General features: G+C 37.4%; 1 long non-coding RNA gene across 2 annotated transcripts in view; it reads right to left on the minus strand.

Moving 5' to 3' along the window:
• LOC145529493 (uncharacterized) overlaps positions 1-22,408 on the minus strand; it is a 43,422-nt gene that overhangs the window by 19,427 nt on the left and 1,587 nt on the right. For both annotated transcript variants that reach the window (XR_014071284.1, XR_014071283.1), the window contains exons 2-3: positions 16,517-16,591; positions 9,475-9,551 (exon numbers count right to left, since the gene is read on the minus strand). This is a non-coding gene — a long non-coding RNA (uncharacterized LOC145529493). The remainder of the gene's footprint in view (positions 1-9,474; positions 9,552-16,516; positions 16,592-22,408) is intronic.

Consider the following 22,408-nt stretch of genomic DNA (forward strand, 5'->3'; position numbering starts at 1 on the left):
CATCATGACATACTCAGCCAGATGTCTGCAAGACAGAAAATCACATGACTAAGCAAGCCGCGTAAATGTTCTTTAAGAAGGAAAAAAAATAGAAAAGAAAAAACAAATGTGCGTCAGACATTTCCTTCTTGTGGAGCACATTATTCCAAATCATGTGGCTGCCTTATGTGTGTAACTTGTCAATTACAACGTATCACTTCATGTACATTAAACTCAGGGATCATTCTAATTTTGGTCTTGTATCACAATCTGTTCTATGTATTTGCTTGTATATATTTAATTACATGTTTCATGTGAAGGCAGCATGCAAGCCTCTCCAGGTATCTGTTAGGGCAGTTGTTAGGATGTAGTGAGAAATTATTCTTTGCTACTCATGGCAACTGTATATGGATTCCATTTATTCTCTTGGGATCCTGGGCCCTATAATTGAAAAGTATATGCACTTCACAACCCTGAGCAATATTGGAATCATTGAATTATCTTTTTATATTCTGTGTTGGCAATCCCACAGTATGTCAATATTCACTAAGTGACCCCAGTGTAAATCATAGTTTCTCAGCCATACACTAATGGTGGTTCCTCTAGGGAGGTCCTTACCTGGAGAGAAGGGATCAGAGCCCTTTTTAGAAGAGGGAAGGACAATTCCAGTTGGGAAAATGGTCATGGATTTACTGTCACTTCACTCTATTTTCAACAACACAATCATTCCTCTGGTGACTGTTGCCACACACAGCCTCTGGCATACAGTAGATACCCAATACATAATTGCTGAATGAAAGAATGAATTCAATCTCAAGGGCATCCATTTCATTTTCTCTGCAGCTATACCACCGGCATGGCAACAGCCCAGTCAGCACATTATTTTAATAATTTTTTATGCTGATGTCCGTAAGGTAGTGATCTATAAATGTTTACTCCTACATCACTATTAATTAAAAAGTTTTGTGTATGTATTCCCAAATCGGTGTTTTATAAATAAAATAATATGGTATATTTTAAACATTTACAAAGTAGAATGAGATTAAGTTAATAAGAGTTCTAACATTTTAATTTCTTCATTCCAGTAGATTGTCTTCCTTGTCTCCATTCTGGGTAAAAGTGAAAGTTGCTCAGTTGTGTCCCACTCTTTGCAACCCCATGGACTATACAGTCCATGGAATTCTCTTGGGTAAAAAGACAAAGGAAGGAAAAAAAATTCAGTTCTTGCTTGTGAAGCATACATCTTCCCTGGTAGACCAGACTAACACAATGAAGGGCGTTGATAGAAAAGGTGTTTTATGGCAGGGTTTACTAGAAGAGAGTCCTCGTACAAAATTTTCTGGAAAGCACAGATTTTAAAGGACATTTCACAGTCTATGACCTTTGATTTGTAATAGGATATTTCTGATGTTGTAGTGGGCTCAAGCACATTTAGAACTCCTCAATAGACATGCTCTATTCTGTTGGCATGATCCACATTAAATATTAAAATTTTTTTTCATATTAAGGTTTCTCTTTTTCTTATCCTGCAAAATATGACCTCTTACATTTGGCCTTCTAATTGCCTGACTCAGTAAATGTTACTATTTGATGGGGCATTTTTGGTTTGAATTTTGACTCAGGAAGGAAGAACATATGCGCCAGGTGTTCTTTGAATACACTGACCAGTTTCATTTACTTCAGACATGTGGGATGATGTAGTAATGTATTTACAGAGCATGGACATAAGCACAGTGATTCTATAAATAATCCAATCACTTTGGTTTTCTTTGGGCCACCAATCTGGGTACTGATGTCATGGGAAACATCTTTTCACTTTGATGTCTACATCTCTCTTCAGGGCTCTTTCGATTTCTCATTATCTAATTATTCAATACTTTGGCCACCTCATGTGAAGAGTTGACTCATTGGAAAAGACCCTAATGCTGGGAAGGATTGGGGGCAGGAGGAGAAGGGGATGACAGAGGATGAGATGGTTGGATGGCATCACTGACTCGATGGACATGGGTTTGGGTAAACTCCGGGAGTTGGTGATGGACAGGGAGGCCTGGCGTGCTGAGATTCATGGGGTCGCAAAGAGTTGGACACGACTGAGCGACTGAACTGAACTGAACTGAACTGAATTATTCAATCCTCTTTTTTAACTCCTACTTCTTGTGTTTTATGATCTTATGACCCATATTATGTTTTTTCAGTATAATATGGTCCCTCAAATGAAGGAAATTTCAATCATTTAGAGTAAAACTAATAAATATCCACATAAAGCAGATTTCTATAGTCATTTGTAGAGCATGTTTGCATGCTTTATTGTGTCTGACTCTGACCACACGGAGCCTGCCAGGAGCCTGCCAGGTTCCTCCGTCCATGGAATTTTCCAGCCAAGGATACTGGAGTGGGTTGCCATTTCCTCCTCTCCCGGGGGGTCTTCTGACCCAAGGATCGAACCCAAGTCTTCTTCATCTCCTGCATTGGCAGGTGGATTCTTTACCTCATCTGGAAGAGCAATCCACCATTAAAAGGGCTTCCTAAGCGGTGCTAGTGGAGAGAATCTGCCAGTCAATGCAGGAGAAGTAAGAGATGCAGGTTTCATCCCTGGGTCGAGAAGATCCCCTGGAGAAGGGCATGAAAACCCTCTCCAGTATTCTTACCAGGAGAATTCCCATGGACAGAAGAGCCTGGAGGGCTATAGTCCATAGGGTTGCAAAGAGTTGGACATGACTGAGGTGACTTAGCACCATCTTAAAAATGGTTTTGAAATAAATCCCTTCCAGTCTCTATCTACTAAGTGAGTCAGATATATTTGCAGGGAGATTACGATGTAACATTGATCTACTCATTTGTACTGTAGGTTGGTTATTTAAAATAATTATGTTAACAGGATTGTGGTCTTCATAGAATTTAGGGCAAAAAAAAAAAATAAATAACTCAAAAGGTAGGATTGGTAAATATGTTTCTCAGAATTACCCTGTGTACTCAGACCAGTACAGGTGTTATAATAAATGAATGTATTGGCATCAGGCTTTACAAATTTATTTCTTATGAACTTGGCTAATGTTAGGTCACCTGAGCAAATTTAACTCTGAACCCACTATACACTGGGCTAGAATCTATATCATGATGGATCTATGAAGACATAAAACAAAATGAAGCTCTACCCAGATGGTCTGTTTGACATTGTTCTGTAACTTTGGTAGTAATCCAAATTCCCCATCTGCATTGACTTCTATAGTAAGGATATTGTGTGACAGATTTGTTTCACAGATATTTTGAATAATTTTTAACATATCTACCATGTATTCATTATGGTGACGCTAACCACTTTAAGCCAAAACCCCCCAGATGCTAGTCACATAACAGGACAACTACACTTTTTTTGTTTATACAACACTCCAGTACAGATGTTCCTGGTGGGGAGTTGAAGTGCTTTGCCCCATTCACTTAAACACTGTCCAAGTGGATGGGGGCTCTGTCTGCCGTCTTCAACCTGTGGCTTCCCATCACAGCAAGGAGGTGGCATTATCACAGCTGCTCCCATTCTACAGGGCAAGTCAGTCACATGTCTATATGTAGGTGAAAGGGGGAGAAGATTAGGGAATATAGTCACCCTGCCAGCAGCAACTCTCCAGTGAGGCAGGAAAGTATGAAACCTAGAAAAACAACTAGCCCTCAACCACCGTCCATAGCAAGATGGAATGCTACCAAGGACAAGAGAAATGTTAATGTAATCATTAGAAATCTTTTGCTTTGCCAAGAAAGACTATTTTATGCTAAGAACAAGGCTTGTATCTTACACTAACAGTGAAAGTTTAAATTATGAAGCACAATGTTTAGATTGCTTTCAATATACAAAGAGATAGCCAGATATGACAATTAACTGCCTGATTGCATTGGTGTAGACAGGCTGACTCCTATAGACCTAAAACATGGATTTTTAATCTGAACTATCTAATTTGCTATACTACAATCTAAAATGGATAAACTCTTCCTTTGTTTATATTACATAAATATTTATGATGTAAATATATTATGTTTTTTCTCCTTTCCCAAATTATTTCTAATTGATTGAAATACAAATAGTTTTAATTTTTCTGGATATATAATAGAGCAGGAAAAAACCTCAAACATTTATTTTACAGTTTTAAGATCTGTTTATAGAAATACTCAATGATGTAGGAAGAAATTCCATGAGATGTATCAGGTTACAGAAAATATCAACCAAAGATAAATATATATTCCTTAGCACATGGTATGTTAGAAACATGGAAATATTTCATGAGCAAAAGATAGACTGAAGTAAATATTGAAGCTACTTTTCCATAAAAGGACCTAAGTTCTGTTTTAGTGTATAATCCAAAGTGTGCCCAGGATTCTTGTTAATGCATTTTTTCCTTGAAGGTGCTTTGACTCATAATTCTGTATTCAGTGAACCGAAAAAGCAAACAAAGAACCAAACAAAATATTTAAAGATCAACTTTTGAGGGCAATAGCCTCTATTTTGTTTAATTTTTATCATTATTTTAGAAATTTTCTCCCAATAAACTGAATTTCTGTCAGCCTTGTAAGTTGGTATCATGGCTAAAGCTTTGAGTAGCCATGACCAGCTTTGACCAGGCCAGAAGAGTTTTTCCCAAGAAGAGAATGTCACATCTAATCAAACAAGTGAGGTAAGTGTTCTGAGTATCAGCGTTTAAGAGCAGAGGATGGATTATGCATGAATATGACAGAATATTCTATAAGATCTAGCTGGGTGTTTTATTAATTTACAGTTAGCAAGGGGACATAGGTCTGGCCTAGGACAATGAATCTGAGTACGCTCAGGGAAGTTTCAGGAAAGTGCTCAGGGAAGGTTCTGGGGCTGTAACCTTCCTCTTTAAAGCTACTGTATTGAACAGCTAGAGTTGGGATGGTGATACAGTGATGACAACGTGTGTGCATGCTAAGTCACTTCAGTCATGTGAGACTCTTAGCAACCCTATGGACTGTAGCCCGCTAGGTTCCTCTGTCCATGGGATTCTCCAGGCAAGAATACTGGAGTGGGTTGCCATTTACTTCTCCAGAGAATCTTCCCTGCCTAGGGATTGAACCAGGGTCTCCTGCATTGCAGGCAGACTCTTTAACATCTGAGCCATCGGGGAAGCTTGAGCATACTATTTACCTTGGATTTAGATGTGAATTCATTGCTTGAGCATACTATTAAGAAATGTGTTAGTTGTTCAGTTGTGTCTGACTCTTTATGACCCCATGGACTGTAACCGACCAGGCTCCTCTGTCCATAGGATTTTCCAGGCACGAATGCTGGAGTAGGTTGCTGTGCCCTCCCCCAGGGGGTCTTCTGACACAGGGATTGAACCTGTGTCTCTTGCATCTCTTGCATTGCAGGCAGATTCTCTACCACTGAACTGCTGGGGAAGCCCACAATGATGAGAACGGTTACCAATTAAATACCTTCTCTGTGTTGGAGGATTAAACATATTTTTATTAAATTTCAGAACAACATTTCACAGGAAGTTTTCTTATTCCCATTTTGTAGATATGGACTGGAAGTTGAAGGCAGTGGGGTGTTCAAGGCCGCATAATTATTTGCAGAAGAGGCAGGATTCAATCCACTTGTGTCTGACCCAAAGCCCTTGCCCTTTTTCCTAGGCTAATCCTCTTCTCTCAGGGAGGTACCCACAACAAACTTTCTGGCGTCTTAGTCAAGTTTATCATCACACTTTTGCAAAAGCTGGTCTCCCCCTTGTTCTGACATTAGCGACCGCCCCAGGCAATAGAATTTCATTGCACACCCGCAGCAATTATTTATGACTTGGAGGTTTGCAGCCTGGGGCTGGTTTACCTGAACTGTTTTGAATGAAAACAAAAGAATCTCTTTTTCTTGGTCGCTCCAGGATTCTGTGATCCAAAGGAAACCTGTCTTCTATAGGCAACGTGGAGGAAGAGTACACACAGAAGAAAGGCGCCTTCCAGGTCAGTGGCCTTGCTTGCTTTGTGTGAGTTTAATTTTCATGCTAAATCTCATCAACCTCAGCAGTTTCTTTGCTGTTACTTACAACTTGCAGAGACTGTCGTGGTGGGGCAGGAGTGGGTTGGAGATCAGAGGGGTGAACCAGATGGACACCAGCCACTAGCAGGTGAAATGGGCACCACCTCCCTAAGCGAATGTATATGAAATCTTTGTCCCTGGCACGCTGAAAAATATTAATCCCTGTTGTGGATATACTCTGTGTTGCTGCCTGTGTCTCCCTTATCGTTTTCCTAAATCTGACCGTTTCTTTAAGACTCAGCTAATGCTTCAACTACTCCAGGAGTCTTTTCTGATCTTTTTATACCCAGGCCCATAGGACCAAACTATGCTTCCAAGACACTCTGTTACTGCTTCTACCAAGTTAGCATCACAATCAGTATTTGTGCCCGATAGTAATTTAAAACAATGCATGGGTACTATGGTTTTATTCATCTTTACACTGCCAGCACAGTATTTATTTGTATAATAAATATTTAGCGAATACATCCTATGTGGAGATACAAGAAAGAGGAAAATCAGACGCTGTCTGCCTTGCTTTTCTGCTCCTAAGGCCTAAGTGGAGGGATGCTGGCTTAAATAAAGTGAAAGCCGCAAAGCCGATTCTTAGTCAAGGAAAAACCAAATCATGACAATAGTAGGAACACTCTCTAGGCACCATCCTAGGAAGTTACTGTTTCATTTCAGTTTGTACATACTAGATTAACAGTTTGCATTGAGATTTGGTATCTGAAGCCATTCAGATTTGTCTATAGGATTGGTTTCTTTCTTTCCATTAAGCACAAACTTGTATAGCCATCCCAGTTGAGGACAACTAAGGAACAGGATGGGCTTTCCTGGTGGGCTCAGTGATAAAGAATCTGCCTGCAATGCAGGACACCTGTGTTCGATCCCTAGGTGGGAAAGATCCCCTGGAGGAGGGCATGGCAACACACTTTAGTACTGTTGCCTAGAGAATCCCATGGACAGAGGAGCCTGACAGGCTGAAGTCCACAGGGTCTCACAGAGTTGGACACCACTGAAGCAACTCAGCAGCAGCAGCAAGAAAGAGGATATCCAATAAAATATCATTTTAAAAAATAGTCAAAGGACAAACGTGAACCAATCAGTTGTACTGACATCTGGACACTAGTTTACATCCAGAAGAACTATAGTATGCAAAGAAGTTTAGATGCCAAGATAGAAGCGCTCTCTTACAAAGTTCAGTTATTTTCAATTTCTTCCTCTTCATCCTTCAATTTTTGTTGTATTTATATTAAAGTGTTTGAACTACAGGCTCTGGAATTAAGCTTCCTGACTACTCATCTCCTCTGGAATGGCCACTGATTTAGTAAACTCAAACTCAATTTGCTCACCAACACAATAAACTAGAAATAATAATACTATCACCCATTTTTTGTGAGACGACTGAATGAAATAGTGTCTGCTTTAAGGATTTGTCATTTTTCACCCCTGGACTTGAATTTTAATACAGAGCTTAAAAAAGCATACTGGTATGTTTCATTTTTTTGCATATGTTGTTGTCTTTAATTTATTGAAGACTGTCAAAAATACTGATTTCTAAAATTTTCCTGTTTAAAGAGATTTCCATTTGCAACACACACATTTTATTTGCCCAGAGCCCTTATTATTTTTTGTGGACCCTGCTTTACGTTTTTCAAGCTGTGTTTGCTAATCACAGAAACCAGTCTGTTTGCCACAGAGATTAGTCCAGGGGGTGAAACAGAATCTTCAACTGAGCCAGTGATTCCCTGCAGGCAAAGCTGTGAGACCTGCAACCCCAAGAACACTGCATTCCCTGCTGTGTAGAAAGAGTCAATCTGAGTAGATGAAGGTGACCTCAAAACCATAGAGATGGTGGGGCAGAGTATTCTGACACACTTTGGTCTCTGGTTCCAGCCACTGTGTTGACCAAGCTGTGCCATGAAATTCTCCTGATAGCATGTCTGATTTCAACTGGGCTTCTGTCATTTGTAACTGGAGTCCACTAATGCAGCAACATGTTGGTATGAGTGTGTGTGTGTGTGTGTGTGTGTGTGTGTGTGTTTGTGCGCGCGCGCGCAGGGGGCATGGGACTCAGTCGTGTCCGATTCTTTGCAATCCCATGGACTGTGGCCCACCAGACTCCTCTATCCGTGAGATTCTCCAGGCAAGAATACTGGAGTGGGCTGCCATTCCAACTCCAGGAGATCTTCTAACCCAGGGATTGAACCTGCGTGTCTTGCATCTTCTGCACTGACAGGCGGATTCTTTACCATAGAGCCACCTGGGAAGTCTCATTGGTATGAATGCTGGTTGTTATTCAAGATAGGTAGAATCTGCTCTCCTAGATTTGATATTATTATAACATTATAAACATGGCTACATTTTAAAACACTCTTCATATGTTAATTTAATGGCTATGTAATATTCTATCAAACAGCTATATCAAATTTTAATCTTAACCATATGAGGGAAGTTTAGATAATTTCCTTATTTAATAAACCTAAAATTAAAGAATAGAAAGTTCTTGATACATGTTGCTAAATTATTTTCAGAAAGAGTCTCATTGGCACTGTACAAAAATGCTATTTCATTGCACTATTGCTAACACTGAGTATTAACACTTTAAAATATTTTGATACTTTCTATTGGCAGTACCAAAATTTTCCCACACGTTTATCCTTTTCCACTTTTCTGTATAGTTCTCAACTCATTTCCTATGGATGCATATTGATTCCTTCTTCAAAGTAAACTCATTTACCTTCTGTAACATTCACACTGATTTTTTTCCCTACAGTTTATTACTTGCTTTAGTATTTTTTTATATACAAAGTTTTACATTCTGATGCTATCAAATGCACTTCTCTTTTCCTTTACCTTTTGTTCATCACTGTTAACCTTAAAATATTTTCCTATGCTAGAGATCAGATAAATATTCACCTATATTTTTTTCTCTCTTAAAATAAATACTTAAACATTTTTCTCTAAGTCATCAATCTGGAATTCATTTTCTCCAAAACAACTTGTTAGTGGTCAGAGGACAATTTATTGAATAATTCATTTTTTTCACTCAGTTATCCATAATGAGATATAATCACACAGTATACTTTCAATAAATATTCTATGTATGATAAAGTTGCTGTTGACTGTTCCACAGGACATAAAGGGGGTGAACTTAGATTTCACAAAGAAGGGAAACCTAAACATAGACTCTTGTAGAAAAGATTCTACATCTTGAGCTGGGAGTCAGTGGTGCCGCATGTAGGGTGCTCATTCTGATTGGACAGCGATGTTGCATTTTATCTGTTATATACTTCTGGGGTGAACAAATGATAGATAATATGCAAGTAGAGAAAATGTTGACATATTCTTAAAGTGGGTTTTTTGCTTTGCATATACCTAGGTATTTTTGGAAGTGTTGTGGGAATGAGAAACAAGAAGTCTGAAAAGCTTGTCCTGAAAATATGAGGGTGCTTGAGAGAAAAACTTACCTTCTTTTCATTTGTTTTGGAGGAGATTGTAAACAGTTTATCAATAATAGAACACTGGCAACTATTTCTCGGTGTGTCTGTGGAGGAGCAAAACAACAGAGGTTTGTTTACTTATCGTTTATCTAGAATTTCACAATAAAATATCCAGAACTAAGGGAATAAATGTTTAACTTTATCCTTATAAAGTCAAGTCCAGTTTTTTCAAGAAACAATGGTGATCATAGTATGTCATTGAAAATGAAGATTCTTAATGTTGTAGTCTTTATTGCCCCTGGCTAGCAATCTCCCATCTGCTTCTGTAGAAAAGGATAAAAAGGGGTAAAGGAAATCTCTTCAGAAATATTAATGAAGAAATCTGAAAAGAGAAAATAGCCAAGGCATGAAAAATAGCAGGCTATATCAGCAGCAATTGTGGGGGTAATAGATTTCAATAGATTGGACCATTTGCAATCATTGTATGAAAAGCAAAAGCTAGTTAAATCTAATATAACTTATGTTTTTTTTTTAAAGTTTCTGAAGATCCCATTAAATACTTTTTGGGACAAATTAATTTATTTATTGGTTTATTGATTTATTCATTTATTTTATCTCCAGACTGAACCTTATGAAACTGCCATTTTTGAGGTCATGAATAGTCCACCATCAGCAATTTATTACAGTTAAATATATAAGGTATTGGTAACCTTGTATTATTAACAATATAGGAAAATTTAGAGAATTCTCCAAATTCATTAATCTAAGCAAGGCAAATGAAGTAATCAGGCTGGCTATTTAATTGGGAGACAGTACATATGCAATGTTCTAGAAATGGGACTTTGAAGTTAGTCCGCCTGGGTCCTGGCTCCACTAGTTACCTGCCATATGCTACTGGGCAAATAATTTAACCCCCGTCTTACTCAGTTTCTTTATCCATAAAATGAGGCTATTATGACATTTTGATTTCACTTGTTTGACTTACTATGAATGGAATGCTAGATTTCTAATTTAAAAAAATATAGAGAAGGAAATGGCAACCCACTCCAGTATTCTTGCCTAGAGAATCCTGTGGACAGAGGAGCCTGGTGGGCTGCTGTCCATAGGGTCGCACAGAGTTGGACACGACTGAAGCGACTTAGCATGCATGCATGCATTGGAGAAGGAAGTGGCTACCCACTCCGGTATTCTTGCCTGGAGAATCCCAGGGATGGAGGAGCCTGTGGGGCTGCCGTATATGGGGTCGCACAGAGTCGGACACGACTGAAACGACTTAGCAGCAGCAGCAGTGCCACAAAGTGAAAATATAGGTCACTAACTACAAACCACCAAAGGGTTCCATTTCCACTTAAACCAAGGTCATACACTTTATATCTGAACTTTTTTTATTTTTGTCTTCATTCATATCTTGGTAGTTTTCCCTGCTTTCCAATAAAGTTTTTCTATGAGGGCTAAAAAAAAAAAAAAAAAAATAGACAGGCAACAAGCAACAAAGGCTTACTATATAGCACAGGGAACTATAGCAATATCTTGTAACAACCTATAACGGAAAATAATTTCAAAAATAATATATGTGTGTGTGTATAACTAATCACAAAAAATTCTACTTTTTGAAATTTAGTAATGTTTATCTTTTTGCCTGTTTTTCTAAATGTCCTATGGACATCTAATAACAAGGTATCAGATACAAAATTTTAAATGTATTTGTGTAGGATATAAGATTAATATAAATTGATATAAATAAAAACCTACTAAATTTAAATTATTAATGACATCATTCAAGATGCTCCTGTTCTTATTTTTTCTGTACTTGATAAAATATTCTCAGTGAAATGTTAATATGTTTCACCATGATTATATATGTATTTTTCTTTTCCCTATATTTCTTCTGATTTTTTCTTTATGTATTTTTGTTTCTTTGTTGTTAGGTGTCTAATGGTTTATGTCTAGCTTCTTCATGAACTGTATATTTTATCATTAAAAACATTCACCTTTGTTTCACTCAAAAATAAATAAATTTAATTAAAAATTATCTTATTTAATCATGGAGACCAGTGTGGAGATTCCTTAAAAAACTGGGAATAGAACTGCCATATGACCCAGCAATCCCACTGCTGAGCATATGCACTGAGGAAACCAGAATTGAAAGAGACATGTGTACCCCAATGTTCATCGCAGCACTGTTTATAATAGCCAGGACATGGGAGCAACCTAGATGTCCATCAACAGACAAATGGATAAGAAAGCTGTGGTACATACACACAATGGAATATTACTCAGCCATTAAAAAGAATACATTTGAATCAGTTCTAATGAGGTGGATGAAACTGGAGCCCATTATACAGAGTGAAGTAAGCCAGAAAGAAAAACACCAATACAGTATACTAACACATATATATGGAATTTAGAAAGATGGTAACAATAATCCTATACGCAAGACAGAAAAAGAGACACAGATGTATAAAACAGTCTTTTGGACTCTGTGGGAGAAGGCGAGGGTGGGATGATCTGAGAGAATAGCATTGAAACATGTACATTATCATATGTGAAACAGATCGCCAGTCCAGGTTTGATGCATGAGACAGGTGCTCAGGGCTGGTGCAGTGGGATGACCCAGAGGGGTGGGATGGGGAGGGAGGTGGGAGGGGGGTTCAGGATGGGGAACACATGTAAACCCATGGCTGATTCATATCAATGTATGGCAAAAACCACTACAATATTGTAAAGTAATTAGCCTCCAACTAAAATAAATAAATTAAAAAAAAAAAAGAGTCCAACTATAACAAAGACCAGGCTTTGAATATAATATAGAAAAATGATGAATATTTGTACATGGCTTCCATTGCTTAAATATTGCCCCTGTTAAATAAAGTAACAATTTCTGAAACTTAAAAGTATACTAAAACATTAATTTTATCAAAAATGTTTAAAATAAATAAATATAATTTCAATAAATAAATAAATAAATAAATTTAATTAAAAATTACCTTATTTAATCATCCCCCAAACATTATGAATGTATAATATTTGTGCATTTAATTAGCATTTCTTTTATAATTTCTAAGTTATATTCATAAATATATTAATTTCATAATTTATATTTGTATAATTTATAAATGTACATATTAGTTAACTGCACAAACATTATACATTCATAATGTTTGGGGGAAGATCAAATAAGATAATCAAAGTAATCAACACAGTGCTTGGCACTTAGTAAGTGCTCCGTAAATGTTAGTTATTTTTAACCAGCTTCATTGAGGTATAATTTACACCATAACATTAATCCATGGTAAGTGGATTCAGTAGTTTTTCATAAATTTAAAGGGTTGTGCAGCAACCAGTATGATGTATAAATAAGACATTTCTCTTTTGTCCATTTGCAGTTAATTTCTGTCCACATTCCTAGTTCAGATAAACATCAACCAGCTTTCTGTCTCTCTAGATAAGCATTTTCCTACAAAAGCTACATAAATTGAATCATGCAATATGTAGTTGTTTGTGTTCAGCTTATTTTATCTAGCTTAATAGTTTCGAAGTTCTCCTATATTATAGCATGTAGCAGTAGGTTGTTTGTTTTTATCCCCTATATCATTCCCTGCATTTTTTAATCTATTCATCACTTAATGGTTGTTTACAGTTTGGGAATATTGTGAATAAAGCTTCTATGAACATACAAGTTTTACGAGGACATATGTGCTCATTTCTCTTGAGAACTTCTAGGTTGAATAGTAAGTCTGTGTTTAATTTCTAAAGAAACTGTCAAATAAATTTCCCAGGTGCCTGCACCATCTTATGTTCCCACCAGGAGTGTATGAGGGTTAAAATTTTTTCACATCCTTACTACCACTTGCTTTGTCTTTTTTATTATAGCCATTTTGTGTAAAATTATGTCTAACTGTGGTTTCAACTTACCTTTCCCTAAAGGCTAATGAGGTTGAAAGTTTCTTTTAAATGTAGCACTAGTGGTAAAGAACCCGCCTGCCCAATGCGGGAGACATGAGCGACTCAGTTTCTATCCCTGGGTCAGGAAGATCCCCTGGAAGAGGGCATGGCAACCCATCCCAGTATTCTTGCCTGGAGAATCCCAGGAAGAGAGGAGCCTGGCAGGCTACATTCCATAGGGTGGCTAAGAGCTGGACACAACTGAAGTGACTTAGTATGCACACTCATTAGCTTTTGGTATATATATATATTTTTTGGGGGGGGTGAAATATGCATTCAAAAATTGTCCACACTCTTTAGTTGAACTGTTTATCTTTTAATTGTTGAATCATGTGTTCTTTTTGTATTCTGAACATAGTTCCTTAATACAATATATGATTTATAAATATTTTCTCCCAGTCTGTGGTTTCTCTTTTCATTTTCTTAATAGTGTCATTTGAAGAGCAGAAAATTTTCACTTACAGTTGAATTTATCAATTTTTAATGGATCTTGTTTTTTGTGTCACATTTAATACATTTTTGTCTAACCCAAAATCACAGAGGTTTTTATTTATTCTTTTAGGCAGATACAGTTTGCACCTAACATATTAGTTTCATGGATAAGACATAATGATTCACTATTTGTGTATATTGCAAAATAGTCACCATAATGAGATTTTTCTCTTCTAGAAAGTTTCTATTTTTCTAGGAGTTATACTGTTTTAGTTCTTACATATATGTTCTGCTTTGAGTTAATTTTTGTGTATGGTGTGTAGTAAGGATCTAAATGCTTTTTTCTTTTTCTTGTTTTTACATATGTTTGTCTTGTTGTCTCAGCAGGATTTGTTGAAAACACTATCCTTTCCCTCATTGAACTGTGTTGGTATCTTTATTGAAAGCAAATTGACCATAACTAGAAGGATTTATTTCTGAAGTTTCAGTTCTGTTCCATTGATTGGCATGTCCATCCTTAGGTTGATAAATCCCAGCCTGTAAAACCTTAGGTTTGTAGCAAGATTTGAAATTTGTTGTTGTTGTTCAGTAGTTAAGTCATGTCCAACTCTTTGTGACCCCATGAACTATAGTATTCTGGGTTCCTCTGACATTGGCAAATTGCAATTTTCTCCAACTTTTTTTTTCAAAGTTGTTTTGAGCATTCTGAGTTCTTTTAATTGCCATATATATTTTAGTATCAGCTTATCAATTTATAAAAAATTCCTGCTAAGATTTTGATCAAAATTACATTGATCTATAGATAAATTTGGCAGAGAATTATAAATTTTAACAATATTAAATCATTCAGTTTATGACCATAAAATATCTTTATATTTAAACCTCTTAAAATTTTCTCTCAGTAATATTTTGTAGTTTAGTGTACAACACCTACAGTTTTCAATTAGATTTATTCCTAAATATTTTATTCTTTTTGATTCTCATGCCAATGAAGTTTTCTTTCTAGTTTTTCTTTTGATTATTTGTTGCTTGTGAATAAAATCAGTCCTGAATATACATTGAAAGGATGGATGCTGAAGCTGAAGCTCCAGTACTTTGGCCACCTGATGTGAAGAATTGACTCGTTGGAAAAGACCCTGATGCTTGGAAAGATTGAAGGCAGGAGGAGAAAGGGACGACAGAGGATGAGATGGTTGGATGGCATCACTGACTGGATGGACATGAGTTTGAGCAAGCTCTGGGAGTTGGCAATGGACAGGGAAGCCTGGTGTGCTGCAGTCCATGGGGTCGCAAAGAGTCAGATATGACTGAGTGACTGAACTTAACTGAGTGAATAAAAATACAATTGATTTGTATAAGTTGATCTTGTGACTTTCTTAAATTTGTAAATTGTACCAATTTAGGATATATAGTTTTTACATATATTGTGTGTGGGTGTGTATATATATATATATATATATATATGTATAATATATCACATACAGGATGGTGTCATCCTCAAATAAAGACAGTTTTACTTATTTCTTTTCAATACATGTGGATGCTTAGTCACTCAGTCATATCTGACTCTTTGTGACCCCATGGACTGTATCCTGCCAAGCTCCTCTGTCCATGGAATTTTCCAGGCAATAATACTGGCATGGGTTGCCATTTCCTACTCCAGAGATCTTCCCAACTCAGGGATCAAACCTACATCTTCAGTGGCTCCTGCATTAGCAGGCAGATTCTTTACCACTGATATATATACTTTATTTTTTCTCATTTGTTTATTGTGGTTTAAATCCAGTACAGTATTGAATAGACCTGAATTATATTACACATTTTTGTCTTGTTTCCAATATTAGCCAAAACATTTATCTTCTACAAGTAAGTTTGGTGATAGCTCTGGGTTTTTTGCAGATGCTCTTTTTCAGGTTGAGGAAGATTGTTTCTATTTCCTTTTCATTTGTTAAGAGTTAAAAAAATTTTTTTTATCATGAATAGGAATTGGACTTTTTAAAATGCTACTGTTGTCTATTGAGAAGAGCATATGGTTTTGTCCCTTACTATATTAATATGATATATTACACGAAATGACTTTCAGATTTTAAGCCAACCTTGTATATCTGGGATAAACCCCACTGGGTCATGTCATACAACTCTTTTTATATATTGCTGCTTATTTCCTTTCTTTGGTATCACAGTTGTGCAAAGCCCCCCTTAAAGTAAGTAGAAGTATTTGATAGTTGATTCTTATGAATGATTGATTTCTTGTCTCCAACACATTCTTTTTTATTTTTTTAGTCTTTTTAATTTTTTAAATCTTTTTTTAAGTATTTTTAAATATTTTAGTCTTTTTTTCAAAATTGGAGGATAATTGCTTTACCAGTGTTGTGTGGGTTTCTGCTGGACAACAACATGAATCAGTCATAAGAATAGATATATTCCCTCCCTCATGAGCTTCCATCCCCTGTCTTATCCCACCCCTCTAGGTCCTCACAGAGTGCCAGGCTGGGCTTCCTGTGTTTCATAGGAGCTTCTCGCTAGTTATCTATTTTATGTGGTAGTGTGTGTGTATATATCTACATATATACACACATTATGTTCTCAATTCATCCTATCCTCTCCAATATATTCTAAATCCATCTTGTTGGAAGATTTATCAACACCAGGAATGATTACTGACTGCTATGACTTCGTCTCCCATACAAACCTGAGTGTCAGTGTCCCGTGGCTTTGTCTTTTCTTACTCATTTCAGTGAGTAATTTTACTCATTTCTTCTGAATGCTGTGGGAGCAGAAAGGCATTTTAAGTATTCTTCTCAGGAAACGATGACTTTATATTAGCAGTCTTAACTAAAATAGTCACTTTTGGTTAGTTCCCTGATGTCCTGTATAATACATTCAAAATGTCCTGATCACTTAACTGACTTCCACTTACACGATTTTGTGGTTTAGCTGCCACTCTATCACCTCTGTGAACAGGCTGACCATTGCTCATGGCATGTTAGGCATTCATGAGGAACATGCTACTCTCTGGTATACCCAACACTTCTGCTCCCACCAGCTGAATTGTCAGCTAGCAAGAATAAGCTGTGCAGGTTTCTTAAACTGTTTATTCCAGGTGTACTTGTTACTGTAGTTAGATAACTTATTAAATATTTGAATGAATGAAATGGGAAAAGAAAGAGATTTTTCCATGGAAAATAGCTTTAAAATATTGAAAAGACACTGCAAAGAATAGGGATTTTAAAAAGTATATTGAATTAAAGTTTGGTGAGATAGTTGTAAAATATTGGGAACAAAATAAAACTTGTGATTCTGCATTGTTTGCTCTTTGCAAGTACTGGTAAGTTCTAGTTTAACTTAAAGAATTTCAAAAATAACTCTGAAATTCATGGATAAGTCTTTATGGGAATTATGCATAGAATGGGTCCAATTAGCACACCCAAATTTAAAAATTCCAAAGATGTTGGTTCTTGGCTTTCCCAGGTGGCACAGTGGTAAAGAATCTGCCTGCCAATGCAGGAGACCCAGGAGACACAGGTTACATCCCTGGGTTGGGAAGATCCCCCAGAATAGGAAATGGCAACCCACTCCAGTTTTCTTGCCTAGAATGTTCCATGGACAGAAGAACACGGTGGGCTGCAGTCCATGGGGTCACAGAGAGTTGGACACGACTGACCACACACACACACACATACACAGATCAGAAGACTAGAAAATGAGTGTACAACAATAGTAAGCTATATATGATGTGCTTGTGAGTACACATACATTTCCTACATTAAATGACTTTTTTCAATAAATGATCTATAAGTCATAATTGTGTCACTGAGTCATTTAAGAAGTCTTGCACTAAACTTTCCAACATTCCCATAGTTTGGATGTTGGGGCCACTATTTCATTGTTTTCTTGGTTATGAAATATGCCTTCAGATTGGAATGAAGCACAATAATACAGCATGTGATTTAGAGAAAGCAAAACTATGCTACTTTACTTTGCTTCTATAATTTGAAGATAAGGAAGAATATGGAGGATAAATAGCTAGTTCCAACTTAGACACATTTATATTTCTCCCAAGGGGGAAGAATTTTTGAGGATCAAGATGAGCTACTGAAGTTTCTTTGCCAATTTCAATGGTTTTTGGAACTTGAGGTAGAGAATAAAATAGAAAATAAAGAGATCTGAAAGCATAACAAATGATCAGTGAAAGTGCTAGTCGCCCAGCCATGTCCGACTCCTTACGACCCCATGCCTCCCAGGCTCCTCTGTCCATGGAATTCTCCAGGCAAGAATACTGGAGTGGGTAGCCATTCCCTTCTCTCAGGATCTTCCCCATCCAGGGATTGAACCCAGGTTTCCCGCCTTGCAGGCAGATACTTTACTGTCTGAGCCACCAGGGAAGCCAACAAATGGTGAGAGATAGGGTTAATTTTTAATTTGAAATAAGACTCCAAGAAAGGAAATTGCAAATCAAGTGAAAGAGCTACTCCACGGTAATAAACTCTCAATGAAAAGGAGTGTCGATCTGAGAATCCATTCTTGTGTCACTGCTCTATTATGCAGAGAAATATTCATCTGGAGCCAAAGTCCTTTTCTTGTGCTTTTGATTATTCTTTTTCTGGCAGTAATTGGGCCAAAGACTTTTTGGTAGGTGTATAAACTTGAGAAAAAGACCATTTTGTTAGATGACTTCCTTCCATTTAATTAAGACTCAAATTTTTAGTCTCATTGCAATCTGATTAGACCATTGTCTTAATATGATAAAGATAGGAAATGTTTTTTTAAAAAGACAACATTCTGAGGACAAGGAACAACCCGCCTTTCCCTTTGCTAAACCTCCATTATTAGCACGTGAAGGAGCAATAACAAAGCACTCAGTGTTCTCTTTAGAGCCTCCTTAAGAGCCCATTCTGTCTGTAAGAAGCTTTCTGTTGCTAATGTGGGCTGAGTCACTGACAAAGGCCAGTGTTAATGGTCTACTTCAAGACTTTAATCCCTGGAAGGGGAGCGTTTCCTTGGATGGCTTTGTGATGTGCTTGTCAAACATTTTAAACCACTTAGCAGAAAGAAGCATTGTGATGACAAGACACAACATGGCCAGTTCTTTGGGAGCATCTGCCAACAGAGTAACAACGGTGATCCTTCTGGGCTCCGCTGGCTCAAGCACTAATGCAAACTCATGTGTGGAGTACATCTTGTGACGGGGTTTTGATGTTTTGCCTATTAAATACGTAGTTTTGACTGGGCTTACTGGCTTCCCTTGCATCTGTTTCTGGCAGAATATATTATTAATGTTTCATCCTAAACAATATTCTTTCTGATTAACCTTAAACTTCTTTCGGAAGGCTAATAAAGTCAGATTATTACAAGCATGCCTTTTTCACAATCTCCCCCAAACACTGGAACGTTGAGAAGGAAAACCGGATGGAATCTCCCTTTTTCTTGCCAGGTGAAAATTCATTTTCAGCTTCTTCTTTCTAAGCCAAATACAGTAAATATCCTGTTAGTTTGTTTCCATCTGGGATAATGATTCTAATACTCATTTATTCAGGGGATTAATGTACCTATTGTTCTGACTTAGCAGTGCATTTGCTTAATGACTGCCAAACATTGCTCTAAAAAACCACATTAACCACACTATCCATGATGCTTGCTGGGCTTGCAAGAAATAAAAAAAGTGGTCCATTTTCAAGAATAGCTAGCTTTGAGTGAGAGCTTGCTGACACAATAGCCAATAGCTGGTAGCTGTAAGGGTTACAAAACTAGAAGGCCTGGGCAAACAAAGGGAGGGTGGGTGCCTATAATTTTCACACAGTGAAATCCCACTGGTGAATTCAAGACATAAGAATGGGAATAGGTGTGCAGGAAAGGAGGAAATAAGATGTCAGAAAGGGGCCAGTCCATAAAGAGGGAGGGATCATACCTTGGTGACATCTGGGAAGATTGTTCTCCCCTTAGTACTCAGCCAATGAGGAACTGGGAGAGGGACTTGTGCGCTACAGATAAGATGCTCCCTGTAACAACTCTGGGTGTGGCTGCCAACCAGACACCTGATCTTGCAAGACCATCATTAAAGCCTCGCTTCCCTCTGTACCTCGTTCAAAGTCCGTTCTTTGAGTTTGGACTAGAGAGCGTGTTTCTCATAAGCTCAGAGATACAACTTGCAATAGCAAATGGATCTCAATCCTAAGAAGCAAGGATGATCAATATTTTTACCCATCTTTTATATAAATTGGAAAAGAAGGATGAGAGGAAAAGACTTTAGACTTAACTTAGACCAGGAATTGAGTCTATACTCTCTCTCTCTCTCTCACACACACACACACACACACACACACACACACACACACACACACACACACACATAAAACCTCCCTGGTGGCTCAGATGGTAAAGAAACTGCCTTCAATGCAGGAGACCTGAGTTTGATCCCTGGGTCAGGAAGATCCTCTGGAGAAGGAAATGGCAACCCACTCCAGTATTCTGCCTGGAGAACACCGAGGACAGAGGAGCCTGGCAGGTTACAGTCTGTGGGGTCACAAAGAGTTGGACAGGACTGAGTGACTAAGCACAAGCACATTTATCGGTGAAATAATATGTTTCCTGCTTTACACTCTACCAGCAAACAAGCTTTTCCAAATAAAAATTTCTGAGTCCAGGTGAAACAAAGCCAGCTGTTTGGAATCCATCAGCTACTTCATCCCTGGGAAGCACTGAGGAGCTGGGGGGATGTGAGAGGCTGCCATCAGTCACATTCACTATCTCTCATGGCAAACAAGGGATTAATATGTGAACAATAACAAAAGCAGGATTGGCCCCAGATAGCTAGATGCACATGAAAGAAATAATTTCAGCAAGCCCAAGCCCGAATGCTTGCATCTTCCCATATACAGAAGATCACTAAATCTCTTCATATGAGAGATTTAGTTTCCTCTTAATTAACAATAATCTTTTAATATTCAGATTATCTGCCTCTTGCTGTAAACTTCTATAGAGCCTGGCCCCTTCCCTGCCTCCTCCAAGTCAGCTCTCTTGGGGTCACCTGAGATGCTGTCTCCTGGGCTGAGTCCTAACATTCCCACAGAATAAAATCTAACTCTCAACTTTTAGGTTGCACGTATTTTTTTGGTGGACATATCTAAGACCTTGTTTATTCTCACACCATCTGCAGGAACTTGCAGAGAGAAGGCAGCATTTATTACTTCTTGCTTTGGTTATAAAATGCAGGGAAGAGGTGGGGGTAAGTGTGGGAGCAGTAAACTCCAGAGTCAATGAGTTCCCAGAAATGCTCTAGTATCTTCAACCCTTTCTCTTTTCATCTCTTTCCTTTTCCTCTCTGTTTTTTTCTTTTCCTTCTCCTTTTCCCCTATTTTTTCTTCCCTTCTCCTCTCTTCTCCGGTATTACCCATGAGAAGTGATTAATGCTTAGTCCTTAAGAACATACAAGACTCAACTGGCTACTGACCCTATGGACTAAGCAGATCCTCTCCCTCCATCCTCTTAGTCTAATTATCCATCAACATTCCCTCTGACCTAACAGTTGTTATTCTTGGAATTAAGAACAGTAGGAAACAAGTGTTCTGGAATCTAATGCTACAAATAAGAGCTTCTGGATATTATTAAGTAGTCTATTAATAAAATTATTCCTAGCAGACTTCCAAATTTGTTGGCATTTAGTTTTTATGAACAGAAATGCTTTTCTTTAAAACATAATTTATTATTTAGTTTGACTTTTTACAAGTTATTCTGTAATAATTTTCAGACAGAATTTTCAAGAAGAGATATCTCTTATTCATATAACTATTCAGAAATTTTGACAAAAGGGTTTACCGTTCTGTTTCCTAAGAGATATCAAAATCTACCTATCCTCTCATCATCCTCATTAACTCCCTCCCAATCCTCCTACCACCAAAAACAAGTTAAAGCCTCAAAATGTATGCTTTCATTCAATGGATGCATACAAATTTTAAAAATACACTAGTTGTTTTTGTTCAGGGTTATTGTTATTTACTTATTTCTCATTTTCACTTCTTTTGATGTTGTTTTATGCTCTTTCTACATCATCACAATATGTGCAGTCCCAATGGGTGATAATCCACATGGATCCCGTTTAGCCAAGAAATAGGCGTTCACCCAAACTAGGCCAGTCAAAGTCTTTAGCTCTGGTATTTCTACCCAGGGCACAGTAATGGAAGAAAAACGAATCATTAGGACTGACTTATCCTTGCAAGAATGTAGCCATTAATCTCTGCCCTCATTCCTGTCTTTCTAAGTCTTAGATACTAAGTTTTACTTACCATTTTACTCCTATGTTTCCACTAAATTCCCTTTGTGTTTCATTAGCTAGAGTCAGATACTGTTGCTTACAACTGATGACCCTAACTGATCTGCTACTCATCTACTTCCTTTCTGTGTGGTTTCCATGCCTTTTTCTTCCTCTTTCTGTCTTCCTCTCCATCTGCCTTCCTGCACTTTATTACTATTCTCACATTTTTCTTTCTATGGTTTTGAGACTATCAAGGATGGATGAAGAATGAAAAAAGCTAAGACAAAAATAGAAAAAAATGTTTTGAAGGTGTTTAATCGGGCTACTTTATTT

Source organism: Giraffa tippelskirchi, chromosome 12 (genome assembly GCF_054371585.1).
Source record: "Giraffa tippelskirchi isolate mGirTip1 chromosome 12, T2T-mGirTip1v1.2.pri, whole genome shotgun sequence".
Lineage (NCBI taxonomy): Eukaryota > Metazoa > Chordata > Mammalia > Artiodactyla > Giraffidae > Giraffa > Giraffa tippelskirchi.